Source organism: Vulpes lagopus, chromosome 10, assembly GCF_018345385.1.
Source record: "Vulpes lagopus strain Blue_001 chromosome 10, ASM1834538v1, whole genome shotgun sequence".
NCBI lineage: Eukaryota > Metazoa > Chordata > Mammalia > Carnivora > Canidae > Vulpes > Vulpes lagopus.
Genome location: NC_054833.1, coordinates 37,013,014 through 37,022,854, shown reverse-complemented (window position 1 = coordinate 37,022,854; position 9,841 = coordinate 37,013,014). Strand labels below are relative to the sequence as shown.

The window sequence follows — 9,841 nt, the reverse complement described above, 5'->3', positions numbered from 1 at the left end:
GCACAGGCATGCTGGCCTCCGGCTCCGGGAGCGGGAGGGCCAGGTCCCTTTCGGGCAGTGATGTCATCTGCAATGTACACTGTACTCGAGAAGCGCCGGGCTCCCCCCCTCCGCCCCCAGCCCGTCCCCCTCTGTTCTCCTCTTCTAGCCTGTGTCCAGCCTTGCGTAATGGGGTCCGGGCACACCGAACGCAGCAAGACAATCCCTGTTGCGGAGAAGGGGGTAGGGGTGAGGCGCACCTGTTCCGTGTTCACCTCCTCCGCCCGCGAGGTGCTCAAGCCTCAGCGCGCGAGTGGTGCTGGGCGTGGGGGCAGCTCCCTCTGTTCTAATCGCTTTTTCTTTTTTCTTGTCTCTCCCCCCCCCCCTTTTTTTTTTAGTTTAAAAAGCAGATAGATTGTGGTTTGGCTTCTTCCAACGGTTGGCCACTCCCTAGTCCTAGCAGCTGTTTCAGTCCCCCCCCCCCCCCCCACCGCATCTCTGGAAGGGAAACCTGAAACTTTAAATTCGAACTCAGATTTGTTATAAACTCAAATTGACATAATACATTAGGAATGCCTGGAACTGAAATGAAAGACTAATACAAAAGTTTCCCCCTCCAGGCCCTTCTTAGTCCCTCCTGCTCCTTTTCCAAAAGGGGAAGCTTGACCCTGATATCCCAAAAACAGAACGGGAGAGTAACAGCTGGCTGTAAACGAACCATAGGCAGGAAATTCTCTTTCCTAACATATGACAGGACAGCAGAAGGTTCTCCAAGATAGGATCTTCCTGGGCAGGGAGCCACCAGGCCATAAACTCTATGTTGTTTTGAAGGCCAAGCCCTTGAAGCACAGTGAATTAAGCCTGGAAGAGAAGTTTAAGTTGGCTATTATAATTCAGCCTTTCCAATTCATGAATCCCCCAAGAGCCTTCCTGATGAATAGGCTCCACCTTTTTCCGTGGTAAGAGCTTACTACTTCCCAAGTTAGTTCCTTCTGTTGTTCAAAGTTCTTTTTTACATTCAATCGAATTCTCTGTACTCCTCTTCCCTCCCCACACTCCGTTCAATGGTCCTTCAACTGTTATCATCTCTCTCTCAGGAAGATTTTTAGTTTGTCAACATGATTCTCAAAGTGACATCCAGAACAGGGGATAATGTTCCCCGTGTGGTCTGAGCAGCGTAAATCCAGGGGAATGACAGCCACACTTGCTTTAGAGGGAGAGGGTATGTCTATTCAAATACATTTACTGCCCGCCTCACTCCTAATGAGCTTGTGGTCAATTAAAATTCCTAAGTATTTTTCACTTGAACTGTTGCAGAGTCACTTTTAGTTATACACGGAATTTTGGAAAAATGATTACGGAACTACATTTATTGCTGTTAACGTTTACCAGTTTCAACTAATTGTCACATCTTGTTAATACTCTTATTGAATCCGGATTGAATCATCCAACATATCTCTATTCCTTAGCTTTGTTTTGCTTCTCGTCTTGACAATCACCTGATCTAAACATAGGTCTGTTTGTTTTTAATAGATAGGGGGAAAAAAACCCAAAGAGTCCATTGATACAATTTTAGAGGCCTCGCTCTAGCTTGATAATGAGCTACTAATTAGACTTTTTGGTATGGTTGCTCAATCACAAATACTGAAATGTATCTATGTTCCATATTTATAACATGACACATCCTGAATGTTTAAATCATAGGGTCTATGTGAAAAAAATTACATTGATAGTGGTCCAGAGAAAAGAGGTAAGATTAATGGTTTACATTTACTTGGAAATAGATGTTCAGCAATATATTTCAAATGATTCCAAAGTGGAATAAATTACCTTTTGTTACATTCAAGCAGTCGTTATCCAAAGAATTACTGGGATGTTGCAGGGGGAAAAAAAATCTCATATAGGTTAGAAATTTGGAATAGATTACAGATAAGGTTCCAACAACCTTTGGGGTTCTATGATTTTATTGAAAGTAAATGAATTTGGATGGGTCCAAATACATAGAGCAACTGAAGTATTCTCCGTCTGATAAATCTGTCAACAACCACCCCCACAACCACCACTACTACCACAGTCGGAATTGGCTTCATTTTGCATAATTTTTCTTACATCCATTTGTGCTATTAAGAAATAATCACAATGTTCTTTTCTAAGCGTTTACCATTACCATTTTAGTCACTTTGAGGATTTTACTTGAGATTTTAGGAACCATGTATTTGCTTCTGGTCTGCATATACCCTTCCCCTGTCTCTCCTCTATTGAAAATAGGAGCATTTGGTCTTTCCAGTTTTCTGACATTTTCTTTGATTTTTGGCAGTGTCTCTCCGTCACTTTCGCAAGTACCTTGAGTTCCCTCAAGTACCTTCTGCCTTGTTTCAAGAGTTTTTAACTCATTTTAATTGTTCCAGTTACGCCTTCCTCCTTTCTGCCATTTCAGCTTCGCTACTTTTTTACTGCTTTGTTTTTAACCCTTTCCAATTTGATGGTTATCTTTCCCTTACAGTGGATGGACGAAACCATCCATTCTAGTCTACAAACAGTAGCTAGAGCATCTTTTGTATTTTATAAGATCATGTACCTTCCTTGCTTAAAGCCCTTCAGTGTATTTCGTTGCACCTTAATAAAATCTAGACTCCTCACCATGGCCTAATAAGGCCTGCCCTGGGCACTGGCTGTTCACTTATCTTGTTCACAATGTTCACATTTTTAAAAAATGTACCTCAAACTTATTAAGCTTTTCCCATCATAGAGTCTTTGTGCCAGATGTCCCCTCTTCCCAGAATGCTCTTTATCCTGTGGCTAGTTTCTTATCATTATGGTCTTGCCTCAAATGACTTCTCCTTAGAGTGGCACTCCTGGTCACACTTTCTAAACTAGTTTCCTGCTCACTTCCCCACCTGAAGCTACTCTCTATGTCATTATCCTGTTTCTTGTTCTTTATATCTTCTCTTATTATCCAAAATTACTTTATCTGAAATTTATTTTTTTTTAGATTTTATTTATTTATTAGAGAGAGAGAGGGGGGTATGAGCAGGGGAGAGAGGCTGAGGGAGAGAGAGAAGCATACACTCTGCTGAGCAGGGGGCCCCATGTGGGGCTCAATCCCAGGACCCTGGGATCATGACCTGAGCTGAAGGGAGACACTTAACCAACTGAGCCACCCAGGTGCCCCACTTTGTTTGAAATTTAATGCACTTGTTTATTTTCTGTTTCTTCCTATCAGGATGCAAGCTTCATGAAAGCAGCCTTTTTTGTTCTGTTTGCTGCTGTACTCCTATGCCTAGGTTGGTACAAGGCAGATTATTAGATCCTTTACGAATCCTGAATGAATGAGTAAATGGGCAGATGAATGAGTGAGAATAGTGTGGAAAGGGTGAAGAGCCCAGGCCATAATCAACAGAGGGAACAGAAAAAAAAAAATCAGAGAAATGGGAGAAGACCAGGATGACACAATGCCACAGTAGATAAGGAAAGAAATTATTGAGACTTGAGAGATACTCCTCCTGAAAGAGGACTCCAGCCAATTGTACTCAGAGATTGAGAAAGAGGAAAGGACATATGTAGAGATTTTGAGGTGGAAGGGGGAAGAATGACAGACATGGAAAGAGGAAAGGCATCTGAGATATGCACGGAGACATTACTTTTCCTGAAGAAAGAAACCTATTTCACTAAGATCATGGGGGACATTAGAGACAGCAGTAGGGGCAGTGACACTGAGGAAAGATAGAGTAGAGACCTTAAGATAGACATACGGATCTTTGTAAAGGAGGCAAAATTATCTACTGAAAAGTAGGGGGTGGGGAGGACCAGAGGAGCTACAGATGGGACAGTCGCTTTAGGCCCATTGATGCTTTTCAAGATCAACACATACCTGAACCAAGAGTCAAGATGCAGAAATCAGAGCCCAGTGTAAGCAAGTCGAGTGACCTGCTTTTGCTATTCTTAATGGATTTTGAAAAATAGTGCACAACCCGTGGGACAAGGAGAGTAAAAGAACATGTTTATTTTAAACTGTGGCCAAAGAGCACGTGTGGGACTGGGAGATATCAGGCTCCCCCAAATCATTCCATCATCCTGACTGCCAGCTGTGTGGTTACTGTCACCAGCCAAGGGAAGCATGGGATTAGGACAGGAAATGCTGACATGAGGACCAGACGATGCAATCCCTTCCTGCATCTGCACATGGCAGAGAACCTGATAGGTAAAACGAGGCCAAAAATGTTTGTTGAATTGAATTGAATTTCATCTGAATGATCAGGAAAGCCAGAACATTCTTGACACCCGGGAGTGCCCCACAAACACTCATTACACACCCTATATGCGAGAGAAGCCAGTGTCACACCGATCATAACCAATCTTTGGGAGGCCCATGGTATGTATCCATGAGAAAGCTATTAATAGGAAGTTATAATAATCTGAACATTTGAATGGGAAAAAAGAAAATAAAATTGGTGATAAGTTACTTCAAACTTCTCAAAAGAAAAGTTATATTTCAAGAATTGCTGTTAGCCTAGTGTAATTTCTCAATGCATTTCTGGCGGGGCATCTTAGGCTAGACAGAAGGGGAAAAAAAAAACTTTTGGAGAAATAAGTGTCATTATTGCCTTTGCTGCTGACCTAAATACTCCGGATATTCTGATGTTTGATGCAGGAGCAACACCTGAGCCCTGGCTGACTCAATGCTCATCAGAAACAATATCATCGAAGAAGAAGAAAAAGAAACCACAAAATGACCCCCAGGTGGGGGATGGGAGGCCTGTCTCAGGGCTCTTTCGACTCTGAGATAGGACTGGTACTTTCACTTGACCACTCTGAACCAATTTTCTCTAATTGTCTGTCCTCCAGAGTTACTGGAAACACAAATGAACTAATATGTGGATGTGTTTTGGATTTTGTAAAATCTTATAAAACCAAGAAGTATTAGGCTCCTGTTTAGATTATTTCTTTAATCCTTACAGAGATGTGCCCAGCTGTTAACTTCAACAGGATAAAAAATAACCAACTTTTTGTGATTTGTCAACACCTTTCTTATAATTTTCATCACCAACATCATTATGTTCATCATCATCTTAGTATTTGAGAGCATGCTTTGGTCCCACAATGATATGCACTTTGTATGGATTAACTCATTTAATCCTCACAATGATTTTAAGGAGTAGACATTATTCTCTCCCTCTCTCTCTCTCTCTAGGAAATAAATACAAAAGTTAAATGACTCGCTCATTCAACTTGTATACGGCAGAATTATGACATACACCCAAGGCTCTTTGTCTTCAAAGTCTTAAGGACTTAACTTCCTATAAGATATTACTCCACCATTAGAAATGACAAATACCCACCATTTGCTTCAATGTGGATGAAACTGAAGGGTATTATGCTGAGTGAAGTAAGTCAATTGGAGAAGAACAAACATTATATGTTCTCATTCATCTGGGGAATATAAAAAATAGTGAAAGAGAATAAAGGGGAAAGGAGAGAAAATGAGTGGGAAATATCAGTGAGGGTGACAGCACATGAGAGACTCCTAACTCTGGGAAACGAACAAGGGGTAGTGGAAAGGGAGGTGGGCGGGGTGATGGGGTGACTGGGTGACAGGCACTGGTTGGGATGAGCACTGGGTGATATGCTCTATGTTGGCAAATTGAACTCCAATAAAAAAATAATTTAAAAAAATATCTTTACCATCAAAAGATACTTCCATGTGCAAATCAATCAGAAAGTTGATGATTCCTTATGTAGTGTGAAGTTCTAAGATGAGTACTCTGTGTGTGTGTGTGTGTATTTATATGTGAGAGAAAGTAGGTATAACCTCTCTACTCACAAAACTTTATTATGGAAAAGTCTGGAATCTAAGTAAGTACACAAGAAAAACACAAATGAACCCAGTATGTCTTCCTTCCTTCCAATTTTATTTTTAAGTAATCTCTACACCCATGTGGGGCTCTAACCCACAACCCCAAGATCAAGAGTTGCATGCTCCACTGACTAAGCTGGCCAGGCTCCTTTGTTTGTTTGTTTGTTTCCTTCTTTCTTTCTTTCACCTTCTTTCTTTTCCTCCCTTCCTTTCTTTCACCCTTTTTTCCCTTTCTTTTTTCTAGAGCAGGGGGGGTTTATAATCACATTATTTAGAGAACTCACATGGATTAAAATGAATGAAAAACTCCTTGTTTGTCTGTTTTGTGTGTGGGGGGCGGGTTCTTTTTGAAAAAGGAACAACTGCTTGGCCTCATCTTACAGTTTTATTTTTAGGAACACAAGATATTTTGTTGAATTCTCATGATACAAGAATTAAAGAGAATTAGATTAAATTACTTGTGTACTGTTAAACTTTACTTGTTTACCAAGTGCTTGTTCAATGCCAGGTATTGCATTAGTCTCTGGCATTAAAACAATAACAAATTGTGTGGTTATGATACAGGTAGCTTGGAAGATGGAGCCATGGATTATACTTTGAACCTGGGGGGCAGGGAGATAGCTGGGAAAGTGAGGCAATATTTGAGTAGATAAGTAAAATTTCCCAAAGAAAGGAAATGGTGGGGCAGCCCGGGTGGCTCAGCGGTTTAGCGCCACCTTTGGTCCAGGGCCTGATCCTGGGGACCCGGGAGTCTCGTGTTGGGCTCCCTGCATGAAGCCTGCTTCTCCCTCTGCTTGTGTCTCTGACTCTCTCTCTCTCTCTCTCTGTGTGTCTCTATGAATAAATAAATAAATAAAATCTTAAAAAAGAAAAAAAAGGAAATGGTGCATTGGGGGTTAAAGGGTGTTCTGAGAGGCTCATCTTGTTAGATGCAGGTTGCACTCTCCTGATTCTTAATCTGGGGCATGTGTCACTGGATAACACTGCCATTTTCAAGTAAGGCCATGATTTGGAGTGGCTGAATGGAGCAATGGAAAAGAATGATGTCTTTGGAATCAGACAGGTTCACTCTGGATGCTCTGCTTGTTACTTCTGTAACCTTGAGCAAGTTATTTAATTCTTCTGAACCTTAGTTTCTTCTGTCATAAAATGAGAACAATAATATTACTACCTACCTGGTAGCTACTTATGAATATTAAACGAACTAAACATAAATCACCTAGAACAACACCTGGCCCTTAGCATAAGTTTGTTTGTTTGTTTGTTTAATATGCCCAATGTGGGGCATGAATTCACCATCCTGAGATCAAGAGTCACATGCACTACCAACTAAGCCAGCCAGGTGCCTCATAGCGTAAACTTAATAAATACTATTTCCCCCCCTTCTTCATAAATAAGGAGTAGGCATTATTGCTTTCTACATTTTTTTCTACATTTTTTTTTAAAGAAAACTATATTCAAGAGAAGTTCAGTGACTTAGCCACTCAACTTGTATGTGGCTGAACTATGAATTCTCTGTTTTCTATTCTTTGATGTCCCTCATACACCACTCCCACTAGTGGTGGGGCTCAGATTTCCACTAGCAGCTGTGTGTTGCCAGGAAGAGGTCAACACAACAACTCTAGGACTTGGAGGAGGAAAGGGAAAAGCCTCCATATCCAGACCATATGAAACAATAACATAACTTTTTTAAAAGTTTGCATTTCTGTAAGTACTTATAAGAGAGTGTGTCTATGCCGAGTGTTTGGGAAAGGCACAGTGCTGGACTTTGTGTTTCAGAATGATTAATGAAGTCACACTGAGAAAACTGAGCTGAGCTGAGTAGCTGCCAAGGTCTTTCATCCTGCTCTTGGATTTCTTCTTCCATTCTTCCACCCCATGATGGGGAGGGCTCCCACAGCATGCACTTGTACCACAGCCTTTATCAAATAACCTTGTAACTGGGTGTGCTGGAGTCCATTTCCATCACTAGGCTGTGTTCTCCCCTCTAGGACAAAGATTTGCATTCTGAGTTTTAATTTGGGGATTGAAGGACACACTCTCCCTTGCCATGGTGGTAAAGATGGCCCCACCTCTCTATGTTCTTCAGCCTTAAAGGAGTGACCATAGGAACTCACTCACCTTTCAGATGAATGAAAAACCTATGTTGGGAGGTGGGGATGAAAAACATAAATACAGGCTTCCTTGGGATAAGTAAAATTTGAATTTCCCAGGGAAGTTGTGAAAATTTTAATTCACCTTTGAATCTGCAGAAATTAAGAAAGTTCTTGGAAAATAGTATTAAAGACACAATTTATACTGAGGATTAGACATCAGAGCTGACAAGGTGGCACATTTACAAGTGGTTATGTTATAAAACAGAGTAAGAGTGAGATATAGAGGGTGAGATAAAAGGTCGGCTACATCTCAAATGGTAAAAGTTAGACAAAAAAGGTGCATTAATAACCTTCCTGAAGCAAAGATAAGCTTTCTACAGGAAGTGATTGAAAAGCATGACATCCTTGACAGGTGAACCAACATGAACAAAAGCATAGAAGCAGAAAAGTTTCAGACCTGACATCAGGAAACTGAATGACTTAGTTTATCTCAACCCTGGGCACACCTAGAGAAATAATTCTGGAAATGTTAAATAAATAGTTGTGAATGTCTATTAAGGAGTCTAGACTTAGTCTGAGGGATAATTGAGAGTCACTGGAGGTTGAGGTGATATAAAATGGGTTTTAGGAAAATTAATCTGACAGAAGGAGACATGGAATGGGGAAAATAGGAGAAATGGTTGTGGTAACTAGTAAGAAGGAAAAAGAGCTGGTGTAGGGCAGTGGGAGTGGGATATATCTAATTCAGAAGAAAATATGAAGGTTTAAAACACTGGATTTGGCGAATAACCAAGGGTGCAGCAAAGGAGAAAAGCTCACGCTAGTCATGGAAGAGGGGATAATTTTGAGGCCATTCAAAATTATAGAAAATATAGCAGCAGTGGTGATTTGGGGGAGAAAACTGATGGACCTTGGGTTTTGTTTGGTATATATTTTTTCTTTCTTTCTTTCTTTCTTTCTTTCTTTCTTTCTTTCTTTCTTTCTTTCTTCTTTCTTTCTTTCTTTCTTTCTTTCTTTCTTTCTTTCTTTCTTTCTTTCTTTCTTTCTTTCTTTTCTTTCTCTCTCTCTCTTTTTTTAAGCAATCCTGAGGTCTTTTCTTTACATTTATCAGGCCACGAATTCGTAGGGAATGGGTTCCAGCAGTTCAGGCTCCTTTCCATTGGTTCTCACAAAGTGTGCTTCTCTGGGTGGGGCAGGCTGGCTCTTCAGTTGGACCCAAGTACCTTTCTCTTTGGCTTCCTTCTTTTCCTGATCATTTTCCTTCACACGCTTCAGGAAGCTATCTTGGCTTTTTGAGTGTTTAATATGCTCGATGCAGACATTAATTCTCTTGGCAAAAATCTTGCCCTTAACTTGTTTGTTTACAACAATGCCAACAGCATGCTGAGTAACATTGTAGACTTCCAGTTTTGCCATGGTAATATTTGTGGGACATTCCTTTTTGAACAGTGCGCATTCCCTTGATATCCATAATATCACCTTTCTTATAGATTCGCATGTATGTGGCCAAAGGAACAACTCCTATTTTCTAAAAGGCCTAGAGAACATATAGCGGGTACCTCTCCTCTTTCCCTTTGTGCTTGTCATTTTGGCGAATTACTGAAAGATGGCGGTTCCGCTGTTTGGTATATTTTCTGTTGCAGATCCTTATTGATTGCCTGGAAATTTAAATCTGGTCCTCAGAAGAGATCATGGATTTAGTGATCAAGATAGGAGAGTCATTCTTATAGAGTGATAATTGAAGTAATGGAAGTGGCTGATATTTGAAAGAGAGTCTATACAGTGATAGGAGATCTAAGGATACCTAAATTTAGGAGAGTAGAAGAAGCAGTCAAGCCAGTAACAGAGATGGAAACTGATCAAAGTGATAGGAGATCAAAATAGTGCTGTGTCAGGGACGAAAGTGGGGGAA

At 40.7% G+C, this 9,841-nt stretch overlaps 1 pseudogene; it reads right to left on the bottom strand.

Moving 5' to 3' along the window:
• Nucleotides 1-9,036: 9,036 nt before the first annotated feature.
• On the bottom strand, nucleotides 9,037-9,516 carry LOC121499430 (annotated as a pseudogene).
• Between the last annotated feature and the right edge of the window lie 325 nt (nucleotides 9,517-9,841).